The sequence below is a fragment of the Carassius auratus genome, chromosome 7 (genome assembly GCF_003368295.1).
Source record: "Carassius auratus strain Wakin chromosome 7, ASM336829v1, whole genome shotgun sequence".
Lineage (NCBI taxonomy): Eukaryota > Metazoa > Chordata > Actinopteri > Cypriniformes > Cyprinidae > Carassius > Carassius auratus.
In genome coordinates, this window is record NC_039249.1 from 14782650 (window position 1) to 14796136 (window position 13487).

General features: G+C 38.0%; 1 long non-coding RNA gene across 1 annotated transcript in view; it reads left to right on the top strand.

Moving 5' to 3' along the window:
* The first annotated feature begins 1264 nt into the window (after positions 1-1264).
* The window catches only part of LOC113106046 (uncharacterized), a 46775-nt gene continuing 34552 nt past the window's right edge, over positions 1265-13487 (top strand). Inside the window, exon 1 of the long non-coding RNA XR_003292444.1 lies at positions 1265-1636. This is a non-coding gene — a long non-coding RNA (uncharacterized LOC113106046). The remainder of the gene's footprint in view (positions 1637-13487) is intronic.

Consider the following 13487-nt stretch of genomic DNA (forward strand, 5'->3'; position numbering starts at 1 on the left):
TACTGTGCATAATATCATCAAAACAACAACAAAAAATACAATTATGCTCAGTTGCATTGTGTTCTCCATGCGTTTTCAGTGTGCACGTTTGTGATGCGCCGGGAACAATCACGCTCGGGATCGGACCGCAGCAAACGAGCCCAGTGTAAAAGCCCTCTCAGTCTTTGGTTCTTTTTATTGTGATGATTTTGGCTCAAATTTAACAAAAACCCACCAATTCACTATCTCAACATATTAGAATACTTCATAAGTGAAATATTGACCTTCTGGAAAGTATGTTATTTTACTGTACATGTACTCAATACTTGGTAGGGGGTCATTTTGCTTTAATTACTGCCTCAATTTGACATGGCATGGAGGTGATCAGTTTGTAGCACTGGTGAGGTGGTATGAAAGCCAAGGTTTCTTTGACCGTGGCCTTAAGCTCATCTGCATTTTTTGGTCTCTTGCTTCTCATTTTCCTCTTGACAATATCCCAAATCATCACAGACTGTGGCAATTTAACATTGGACTTGAATCAACTTGGGCTATGAGCTTCTCCACCCTTCTTCCAGACTCTAGGAACTTGGTTTCCAAATGAAAAACAAAACTTGTTCTCATCTGAAAAGAGGACATTGGACCACTGGGCAACGGTCCAGTTCTTTTTCTCCTTACCCAAGGTAAGATGCCTCTGACATTGTCTGTGGTTCAGGAGTGGCTTAACAAAAGGAATATGACAAGTGTAACCAAATTACTTGACATGTCTGTATGCCTTGACCCCAGCCTCAGTCCATTCCTTGTGAAGTTCACTCAAATTCTTGAATCGATTTTGCTTGACAATCCTTATCAGGCTGTGGTTTTCTTCCACACTTTTTCATTCCACTCACCTTTCTGTTAACATGCTTGGATACAGCACTCTGTGAACAGCCAGCTTATTTGGCAATGAATGTTTGTGGCTTACCCTCCTTGTGAAGGATGTCAATGATTGTCTTCTGGACAACTGTCGGATCTGCTGTCTTTCCCATTGCTGTGTGAACAAAACTGAGAGACCATCTTTAAGGCTCAGGAAACCTTTACAGGTGTTTTGAGTTGATAGCTGATTGACATGTCATCATATTCTAATTTGTTGAGATAGTGTATTGGTGGGTTTTTGTTAAATATGAGCCAAAATCATCACAAATAAAAGAACCAAAGACTTAAACTACTTCAGTCTGTGTGCACTGAATTTATTTAATACACAAGTTTCACAATATGAGTTGAATTACTGAAATAAATTAACTTTTCCACGACATTTATTGAGATACACCTGTATCTGTTTGATTAATAAAAGTTCTCTAGTACTTTAATGTTTGTAATGATTTTAACTAGGGCTCGGCGATAATTCGATAACGATAATTATCATCAGAATATAATTTTCGTCGATAAAACGATATGAAGAGTTCGATAAATGTTCGATATAATGTTTATGCGACACAATCGGAACAAAACGGCGCGACTTATTTGAATCGCGCCACTTTGGCCGTTTGATCAAAGTTCAAACTGCCACGACGAGCTCATTATGTCATTAGAGCATGTTTACACGGTCACGCTAACATTAAGCAGCGCTGTGAGATCCAGTGTGAAGCTCTTGAATTCAGCGATGAACACAAATGACTCGGTGAGTTAAATTAGTTTAAAGCCAAACAGGAGAAACACTGTGAGACACTGACGAGACAAGGCTTTTCGATCTACAAATCGCCATCATTTACTATGGATCTACAGCAGCAACACTCACCGCACCATGGTATTGTTGCAGAAATGTGGGATATTCACACTGAATTTTATGAAAGGAGTAATGGTATATCGTTGTAGTATGGATTTGTGACTAAGTTGTAGCATGTGTGCATATATAGCTATAGCATATTTTTAGTCTACTGTTTTTCATACACATAGGCTACCTAAAATTTGAGGTTGCTAAAATTTTCACCGATCTTACTGATATGGATAATGAACAAAAATTGACCTCTGCATCCTAGCTCAAGCTACTATCAAATGTGCATTTCTAAGAGACAAAAAGTGATATTATTACTGCTGTTGTTGTTGTTATTATTATTATTATCAGGCAACCTAAACCTGTTTCTTTATTTGGAACAATATCACTGATAAGAACATACAGAACCTAATAAATCAATTTGCCTATTTGGATATTTATTTTGTTAAAAATTAAATGGAAAAAAAAAATTTATTTAAATTTTAAATTTGGTTAAAAATACTTTCTCTGGTTTCTACAACTTTAAATTTGTAGCAAAAATCTGGCCTTAAACTTGAAAGAAATAAAGAGTTGACATTTATCGTGATAATTATCGATATCCACTTATATGAATATATATTAGCCAGATATTAGCCATATCGCCCAGCCCTTATTTGACAGACCGTCTTGACCAAGTTCAGTGACTCAAAGAAAGGAAAGGTCTTCCCTCTGGTGGCGTATTCGTGAAAATACATGAGATGAAATAAACGATCCACATCACCATCCTAAAATGGCCCACATTTTGCACTTTATTTTTTTTCATAGGTCCTATATTGCAAATACTGTATACTTATTCTAAAGATTGATGTTAAAAGATCTTTCATCCAACTTTTTGTTGTACTCCCCTGCAGCATTCTCTGCTATACTCCGTATAGTTTAAAAATAAATTGGACCTGTATCTCTCTCTGTGGATTACCCCCCCCCCCCCATATATGTGTATAGGTTTTTTGGTTTTACAGTCGGTTTGATACCGCAGTGCACCACCTTTGTAGTTTGTGGTCATCTATTAAGTCCACCCAAATATGTATATTATTAATTAGTAAATAATGGTAATCATAGGATATTAACATTGGTAATGTAACCAAAGGAGCGTGATGATCTTTGAATCAAAACCTTAGTTAGTGTGCCCTCTGGTGGTAGACAATAGCCTTTACATACTTTGATGTGTCCTCAGTGGGGTTTATTGAGCTTCAGCAGGCCTGGCCCTGCAGTTCGCCTCTGGATTTCCTCTAACTCCACTTGACGTCTCTCTTTTCCTTCATTGGAGGGATTAATGTCGACAGTATATTGATGTGGTCTCTTTATAGGAGAAAGCGTGAGGACTTAGCACTGAAATCGAACAGGCTGAACGCTCTGAAAAAGGATTTCTACTGCATTTCTCACCTGTCAATGCTCTTGCACTGAGATGAGTTAATTTTGTTATCACTTGAGTGTTTGCCAATGGAAATCGAGAGCGTTATGTTCATTTGACTGTGATGCGCGTGTTCATCTCATTTCATGCTCAGGACTGTAAATAGAAAGAAAACCATTTTTAACTTGTCTTGTTTTCTCTTCATTTCTCAGTGTCTGTCTGGCTGTGCCTCTCTCACCTCTTTCTCCCTCCTCCTTTTAAATGATGAAATCAACTTTTGGCCCAGTATCAGCGAATAGAGGTGTCCTGTTCTCTCAGGGCTTTGAATGCATCTGTGTTTATGAATGCACAACAGGCATAGGGAGACTGAGATGATAAACTTTGATTTGTATGCAAATTGTTTCTTTTGTTCTGCATTTGTTGGCTGCCAGAGATCTTTAACTTATAGCTTACTCTCTCCTTTTCTGTTTCCCTTTCGCTGATGCTCTTCAACCCCCCATGCTTCCTCCACCAGAATGCAAATGCACAACTGATTCATCTGTTGGTTGATAAAACATTTAATCAACATCCCTGGCAGAGTTTAAAACTAAATAGGCTACATTCATAAGATGACTCTGTAGGAGTCGGAAAATCCTTTGACAAAGTGAAAACATCGCATTTCACTCTGTCTGGCATTTCTCTCTAGTTAGTTCCTCAGGGCTAGTCTCTGTGTCTGTTCAAGGGCCATCTCGCTCTCTCGTCCTCTCACATTTTCCATGTTGTCACTAGTGTAAGGGGAATGCTACATGAGGCTGGTGACTGTCCTCGTGCCCTCTTTCTTTCACATCCAGCTGGCCCTTGCTTCTCCTCTTGAACCACCAGTGTGATTCTTGACTCCAGACGTCCCAGCTGGTTGAATCAGGCCAGTCAACAGGCCAAACTGATTCCGAGGGGGTACTGCAGTGTTTTGGCGATTCATCTGGGTCATGTCAGAAGATCTGTCAACACATCGGTCCATTTGGGACGTGTTCTGACCGTGTTCATAGGTCCCACTGAGGTGTGACACTGCCCCTGCTACATTGGACATTTGTGGTCCTGTTCCAGTTTGGATGTAAAAGTGTACAAGTGCTCACAACAAAGTGAATTTCAGGGCGGTTGACTCGCACTCTTGTCACATACTTGTCAATTCGGAGAGGGTTTTGTGCACTAGCAAGTACTTTTTGAAGAGAACTTCTCATCCTTGTTTCAATTAGCATATTAGGTGAATAATACCATTTTTAATGCCTAAAGCAGTAGTTCTCAAACTTTTTGACTCCAGGAGCCCCCATTGTCTAAGATGTAAGATTTGAACTTCTCTAGTTTGTGGTTCACTAGATTTTGAAAAATTTTGATTAATAAAATGGAAGTGATAACTCAAATTCTATAGGCTACCTGCTAAAAGATTTAATAAATTGGAAAAATGTCAATGGTATTTTAAGATTATATGATATAATATACAGGTTTCATTAGCATTTATAAGGCATTGTTTCTTTGTATAGAATTTAGAGCTAGTAAAGAACCACCTCAGAGTCGACTCAAATGACAGAAAGATGCCTCGTGTTAATACCAAAAGGGACTCTAAAACATTTGAATGAATACAGTAAGCTATAAACAGTTTGGCGCATTTTGTTAAGTACCTTTGTTAAGCTAATTTCGTGAAGTAGGCTACATGGCTTTATATTTACATGACACATATTATAGAGCAGAGCTAGAAACACTGGGATGAATTATTGATCATAAACCCATTATCTCTAGCATAATTTATTCATGAGCGCATTAACAAGCTACAGTCGCTTCGGAGTGATTGTTTCTCCATTGTTACTATTTTACACTCAAAAGCTAATTCTGAAAGGATGATTCCACAGGCTTTTGTTTGATTGGCGCTTTGTCGAAGAAAATGGCCCAGAACAGCATTTGTGAAATCATTTTGATTTACCGCTTCTTTTTTTCGCGCGCGTGTTTCTTTTTGAGCGCGGACTTGTAAACACTGATGGAATAACGCGTTCCATAATGACAGAGTGTCTCCTGTGGCGTCTCTCCATCTCAATAATAGGTCAACAGCTGTATTTAAAAAATTAATCACATTTCTTGGCAGTCGCAAAGGTTAGCTCGTCGCACTTGGAGATGCAACCGGAGCACTCTGATCGGCGGAAAATCTCGCCGGAGATGAGCGGAGCAGCCTTTGATGAGACAAGCATGTAAATGATTTGTGTCTTTATAGGACACGCGTGTGCATATTCTCCACCGGCGTGTGCGGAAACAAGTTCGACTGATTGCTTTGCGTTTGTAGTCTGTGCATTTGTTCGGAACACTCCACGTGCAAACAGAGGCCTATACACTTATCCATCACTGAGCAATCAGACCGGAACTGGCATTTAGATTAGTGGGCAGCATCAGTGCTTTATCAACAGAACTTCAAACTTAGACATATTCATATGAGGTGTGCTGTTGGGTACAGATGATGGTGTGAATATGTTAGGCTACCATCCCCAATCACTCTGTAGGCCTTTAAAGAAAAAAAACCCTGTGTACCCTTTACCAATTTGAAATATTGATGTTTTCACAAGCTTCATACAAATTACTCTAAGAGATATCAAGATGTGTGTGAAAATTCGGATGAAATATTCATATGTACTTCAAATTGCTTTTAGTTACTTTAAAATATTCACACTGTTTTGTACCATACCCACCCACCCCCCCCGCGCTCCCTACCGGGCTGACAGAACAGATTGACTTCTGCTCATTTTCATTCATCTCATCATATAAAGATGTGTCAGAAGTGAAAGTCATAGGCCTAGAAATTTGAGTGTTTAACCAAAATGTGCAGTTTCTTAATTTGCTCTTTAATCTATGGATCAGTATAGAGGCAATTAAACAGGGTTGAACATTTATTTAAAATCATTCTGCAGGCTTTAGTCTTAATTCATCTTTACTGCTAGATTTGAAAATATTAAAGATATAGTTCAACCAAAAATGAAAATTGTTATCATTTACTCACCCTCATATATTTTGAAGAATGCTGGTAATCAAACAGTTGTTGCTTCCCATTGAATGCCATAGTATCTCTTTCCCTAATATGGAAGCCAATGCTTGGTTCTTCAAAATTCTTCAAAATCTCTTCATTTGCATTCAACAAAAGAAAGAAACTTATACAAGTTTGGAACGACATCAGGGTGAGTGAATGATGACAGAATAAAAAAAAAGTTTGGTGAGCTATTCCTTTTATAGATTATTTCTTTTTAATGGAACACCATTCCTTAATTCAAGAACTTTTATATTTTAATTTTACGATTTTATAGTTTTATATCCTACATGTCCTGTCCTACACTGTAAAATAAACAAATAAATAAAAGGAAAAATGAAAATGTAGTGGTGATTTTCTGACATTATGCAGTAATTTTATGAACATTTCCATTATCCCTAAAACACAATGTATTGAAGTGCAAAATTCTAAATACAGGTAAAACACCTGTAAAATAATGCATGCATGCATGAATGAATGAATAAATAGAGAATATCTCCTATATTGATATTAGGTTAATACAGTACATTGTGCACTATTTATATGGATTTTTGTTCTACAGTAGTACTCAAGAATCAGTGAAAGATTTTAACTGGGATGGGATTCTAGAGGCAGTACCATGTCAGTCCATCCATCTGTTTCCCAGTGCTCAGAAATCTCTCTCCCAGCATGTATTGGAGGTGTGTATTCTATCAGAAGGGACATTTGCCTGTTCTTAGCTGTAACTACATTAACGTCTACCTGACATTAATACCTACCTTGCGTTAAAGTATTCACACACGAACTGTGTATGTTTATGTGTGATATTAGATTAGTTTGCAGCACGTTTGTCTCCCACACCGATTAAAATGTCATATTTCTGCTTAGTCCTGCTGTCCTTGATTGAGGGCTGTTGTAATATGTTCAGGTAAGCACAGTTAATCAGCTTTGGCTGTGTGCTTGCAGTAGAGCTGGATTTCATTTGATATGATTTGGATCTGTCACGCAGATGGCCTTAAACCAAAGAGGAGATTTTCATAAATGTGTACAAATATGGATTTGACATTTAAGTACATTTATTCATTTTCTTATATATGTGTCTATACCAGTAACATTACTGTTCTGATAATTATGATAGGATTAAACACAATGCTCAGGTTGTGTGTTCACACTGTCACTCAAATTCAGTGTCAGTGTTTTAGGAATTACCTCACTTAATGTTACTTGCTTATGAAGAAATATTTACAACATTGCACACAAACTTATTATTATTTTTTTTAAACCTAAGCCTTAATACTAGTACAAAGAGAGATGAAGGCTAACTGTTGTTGATCACCTTGGTGTAATTAACGAATATATAGAACAACTAGGGGAAAATAAGTAAATAAATAACTATTTGGATTTATAAAAGCTATGCAGAAATGCAGTGCATTTAATTTTATAATAATAATAATAATAATAATAATAATAATAGTACACATTTTAGTTTTTGTTTCTTGGAAGTTTTTTGGTTTATCACTTTATGAGGCAAACTTTTTAATGGGACCAGACTACGTTCTTGTTGGATGTTCCATATCCATTCCAAAGTCTGTAATTCGGGTGCTTTTAAGCCTGAGTCAGTCACGCTAGTGGTTTTTGAATGGACTGAAAACAGCAGTGTGGCATCTGAATAAAACTAGCACCTCTGTTGTGATGTGTGCATGTGTTTAGGGAGTCGGGATGTTGATTATACAGACACAGACGTCTTGCCTCCCCTCATTCCTGTTGCCTGTGATCTAAATGGCCTTCTCATTTTTTGTGAGCACTACCTGGCACGCAATCTCTCTGCTTTCCTCTTCCTCTCTCTCTTGATTTCTCTCTGTCTCTCTCACTAACTCCTAGCTCTCGCTACCCTCTCCTTCCCTCTTCAGGATATTGAGAAGGACCTTTGTCAGGAAGCAGAGGCCCATGGGGTGTTGGGGGGGGGGGGCACAAAGCAACACTAGTGGATCACATTACAGTATGTAGGTAAAACAGATGCACTTTTAACTTTTCAGACCGCAGGTACCAAAGACTTTTGGGTGAAAGAGTGCTGATAGAGTGGCCTTGAAAGGAGTGTAATGAGAGGCCTAAAATAAAGTGTAACCCTGATTTTTTTTTTTTTACTCTGTCTAGCTTGTTAACTGAATATATTGATGAAATGTTGACCACAATAATTTAACACATTTATAAAATTCAATATTACTGATTCATTCTGCTTTCTGAAGATTGAAGTCAGAAGTCGTGCTATAAATTGCAGTTATTTTATTCTATTGATACCCTAAATTTTTAAAATAGAAATAATAATCGGCATAATTTTGTTGGTTAATTTCCATTCCAACATTATGTAAACTACATGCAAAATAGTTTGTATTTGTATAACTTTAGCAAAAAAAAAAAAAAAAAAAATTCTGTACCACTGTCACATCCAGCATGTTATTTATTATTATTTTTTAGATATACAGTATTTATATAAAAAAAAGTTATATTCTTTGTGTGTGTGTGTGTGTGTGTGTAAAGTGTCATACACCTACATTTGAACCAAATGGAATTGTTGCAGATAATATTTTAAGAATTTGCCTTTGTTCAGAGACAACATAAAAGTTAATTATTTAATTTAAGGGACAACTTGTTGTGTTTAGAATAATAGACTTATTAGTTGTCCACACTCAATACAATTGGGTTGTTACACATAACAATATGTAACTGCCTTTATTTTTAAGGAAAGGGTTCCCTCTTTATGGGATCATCATATTTTGGTGTCCTTGCCATTAAAAGTTTGAAAACGCTTGCCTTAAGCAATTGTGTGCTTTCTACTAATACTGTATTTGCTATTTTGGAAAAATTACTTTAATAAATCTCCATTCTCAATGATTTTTCACTGATAAGACAATGTAAGCAATGGAAATAAATCAGTGTCACTGCAGCATCTTAGATTTAGATCAGTAAAGTAAAAGAAGAGCGGTACTTCAACTGTAATCTCCCTTTCGAAGTAGAATCAAGACCCAGATTGAAAAAAGGCCCCTGTTATGAGCTGTGTAGGGTCTCCAGCATTAAAGGTATGTGTGTTTCTGTGTTGAAAAAAAAAGAAATGTTGTGTTCCGAGCTGTCAGATGTTTGTGTGGCAGCTGCACGAGGATCTGACAGCCTATGAATCAAAAGCAGCCCTGCACCAGCAGCCATTAATATGCAAACCGAGAAGACGGCTTAAGTTTAATTTATATAATATTCCCCAAAGAATCATTATTATTCTAGGATCTTGCCAGCAACATTTGGCCTATAAAGAAATTAACTTTGTCTCCTTGTTAAGTACACCAATGCATCAAGCTATAATCTCTGCGATAGATGAATCATATTCCATATTATACAAGACGAATGTATTCATATTTCATATTTTTCTAATTTTTCCTGTCTGACCATCTGTATGTATTAAGTCTCAGTAAGATTAATCTCTTGATCCTATTGCAGTAGGAGGCAGGTGTTTTTCCTAATACATCTATGAGTAAATAAGGCCTAGTATCAGGACATAATCCCCTGCATTATTTTTTATATCTCACGCCAATGTCACAAATTCTATTGTGTGTGCATATGTGTGTGTGAACGGTGGGGGTAGCATATACCCAGACATTTCCTAAGAGCAGCATTGTGAATATCAGTGGTGTATGAAATTGCTTGGAATGTCTCCGGATCATAGTGCTAAATCATTTAAAAGCTCCTTCCCCTTGAAAGGGGATCCATCTTGACAGGGAAGTGTGCATAGATGTATGTATGCATGTGTGAGAAATGAGCGAACTGGAGGTGTTTTAAAGAAAGAAAGCAAGGGTCAATGCAATTGTGACCTCTGTCCTTTGCTGCATTAGCAGGGCCTTTGCGATTAGCAAATCAGCTTCTCATTCATAATGTAAAGTGATCGAGCAACAGCATAAGTCTGGTGTCAGTCAAATCTGTTCAAGTCTGGTCTCTTGTTACGTGTCGTGTGCGTATACTAATATTCTCATTGCAGTTTGCAGCTCTCACAGATATTCACGTCTTGTCGGAGGCACTTTAGGCATACTGATTAGGATGGCCATTTGCAATATGAAAATGAATTCCTGAGCCCTCCAGTTCCTTTCATCTGGGACTGATCTCGGGTCAGGCCCCACAAGGCTCATGCACGCTGGGTAATTCATCCTCCGTATTATCTCAATAATGATAAATTCGTAGCTTTATGAGTAGAGATGTATCAGCTGATGGAGCTTTGGATGTTATTTAGGAAGGGTTTTGGAACACTTTTGCCCTCTAATCCTACGGATAATTAAGGAGGGGCTGTAATTTATTCCTGTGATGGTAAAGCTAAAGATTTTTTAGCATCATTACTCCAGTCTTCAGTGTCACGTGGTCATTCAGAAAACATTCTAATATGCTGAAATATTAATTATACCAAACATTGTATATAATATATTCAAAAATATATGGAGTAGGCTGTTTAAATAATAAAAAAATACCCAGCAAAATAAGAAATTTCATGCGGAATTAGACATGTTTTTTTTATTGTTACTACAAGTGCCTAGGAGTAATTCATCTTTTCAGTTGATATTTACCTCTAAATATCCAAAGAGCACCATTGATTTATGTGAGAAGACCAGTGCGGCATTCTTGGCTCCTGTTGTTTTGCATGTTGTTATGCTTGCTGGAACCGTACTAGTATCCGTTAAGGTTATCAAAGCCCCAGAACAGTCTGTGTTGAACACTGTCTTAGTTTATGTGCGTGCTCAAGTTTAGATCTGGCCTGTCAGGCTAATTGATGACTACTGGGTGCATTTCGGAAGCTGAGGGCACGGAAATTCCTCGGGAAAGTCCCTGTTGCATGTCTTTTGGGCCTCTCATTGAAGGCTGAAAGACTGGCAGGGACACTTCAACCCTTCATGGAGTGACTGGGTTACACCCACCCTCCTTCCTTCCTCCCAGCATGCATCTGGGCTCCTTATAAGCAACAAGGTTAACATTTGTGTCTTGAGAGTGGCAGCGTCTGCTGTCTGTCTGTCTTGATTCACGCATGCACCCTATTATTGTGTCTTTGTTTCTCTCTCTCTCTCACCTCTATCGTTTAGAAATCAGACTAAGTAAAGACTGTAATCTAGTTGTCTTTTTGTTCCTTGTAATAAGTTTTTAATTATGAGCCTTTGGGGCCTTCATTTTCATACAGACTTCACGGTGAAAACCGCACACACTATTGCACAGATCGTGACTCCCGGCTGGCATTCATTAAGGCTTGTAATTGATTGCACATGGCAGTGGAATATGGGATATGTATGTTCCCTCACACGAAAGGTGCAGAGGGGAATTGCCTGGTCGTAGCATTGTTAGCCATCTCCTGGGGGGACAGATTTCCTGTGCTTGCTTTGCACGCGTGGCATGCTGTTGACCAAGTGACGGGCCAGCGGTGAAGTTAACACCACATGCCAGAAAATACGATCAAAGCTGACAGTTACGGCTTGGAAGAAAAGGGCACATTCTCCATATACATAAGAGAAAGAGAAAAAAAAAAAAAGCCATAACTTGCTATCTTTCCATAGTTTTTCATTCTTATAAAATGAGTTTAAGTAAAACTAGAAAAGGAGAAAAACAAAAAACACTGGCTTTTCGAGAGAAAGTGAGGCCTACAGATCAGGTAACTGCTCATACTGGACATGTGTATGCAATTACGCCGTGATGTACACAAACTCTTTGTTGTCTGTGAGATGACGGATGGCTAGAAGTAATCGCCACATCTGAAATTTGATCTCCAAAGTTCTCTTGAAAGAGCGTCTGATCTGTATGTCCAGGGAGTATCTAAAGATATCACCTCTTACAGATGTTTTTGCTCAAATCAGATTAGATATGAATGTGATGGCTTGGTCGAAAACTATTATCTTTAATAATAATAAACCAAGAATAAAAAATCTAGACATAATAATTATTATTATTTTTTAAAAGGTAATTGTGTTTTACATTTACATTTGTCATTTAAATACATTTTTCGAAGTATTTCTTATGGAGCCCTGCACATTTGGAAAGATATTAATCATTAATATGTGTATATTTCTCTTACCTTCAAGTCATGTGCAGGAATCCTACATACTACATACTTTTCCAAGGATATTTCTGAAAAATGTACCTTTCTTTTTTTTATTTTTATTAATGAATTTTCGCATTTTAGGTCTTTCATTTCAGTCCAGATCTAGGCGATTTATATTGTAAAACTTTTATTAAAAAAAGAAAAGAAAAACCCAAACAAACATAAAAACACGTATTTACAGTACACTCCTTTTTATAGCAGTGTAATCATTAATCAATTGATTTGTCATGTAAATGCCAATGATCCTGTGGTCATTGACCACAACAAACTGTCGATTTCAATCTCCTGCCTGTCAGACTCCAAAGCTTTATTTATAAACCGCTGTGTTGTGTTCATATTTTTCAGAATCTTTCAGTTGTCCATATGCATCATGGATAACAGTGTTTTGAAATGTCTTGGCTTGTTTGTGACCTAAAACACTGTTTATGTCAATGGAAGACCACAATGCAGAGAAATGTCATATTTTTGTGGATGGGGCCTTAGCCATACTGTGAATGTGGCATGACAAATGTGTGCACATGAACTCAAGAAGTGATATCAAACCCAAGCGAGTATGAAAATGAAACTCGTGGATGTTTGTGTGTGTGAGTGCTTCACACCGTAGGTGAGAATGAAAAGTTTCCCGAACCTGTAACCTCTCTTCCCCTGCCAGTAATCTCCTCAGAACCCTGTAATCCTGAGCGCATGCAGATGCCGCGACGGGAATATTGCTGTTCATATTCTTAATCTGCTCTCAAATGCCTTTCTGTTCCCCTGACGAAGCGCCCCCTGCTCACCGCGTTCTGCGGGGAATTAAGTGTTCTACACAGGATTCACGCAGAGGTAGACATCCCGTCTCGCCCAAAAATCCAGCCGAGACGGAGGTCGAGGTGGAGCTTTAGGGAACAGCCGTGCTCACGTGAGGCCTCTGATGCTGTATTTTTCATAAACAAAGGCAAAGCGTATGAAAGTGTGGAGGTAGAGGGGAGAAAGTCAAGGAGGAAACTTGAAAGCACTGGATTGATGAGTGCCTGCATTGGAAATCTAAGAAGGAGTAAAGCTGGTTTAAGTTGACCTGGTTAAGCTGTGTGCCCGTTTCATGTGACAGAGAGAGACAAGCCTGCACACCTCAGTGAGAGGCTGGATATTATGCATTAAAGGCTTCTGTAGACAGGTAGACAGATAGAAAGACTCAAGCAGGCAACATGCAGGGTCTCATCAGTAGGAAACATATCACGACACAGCCTGCTGTAGA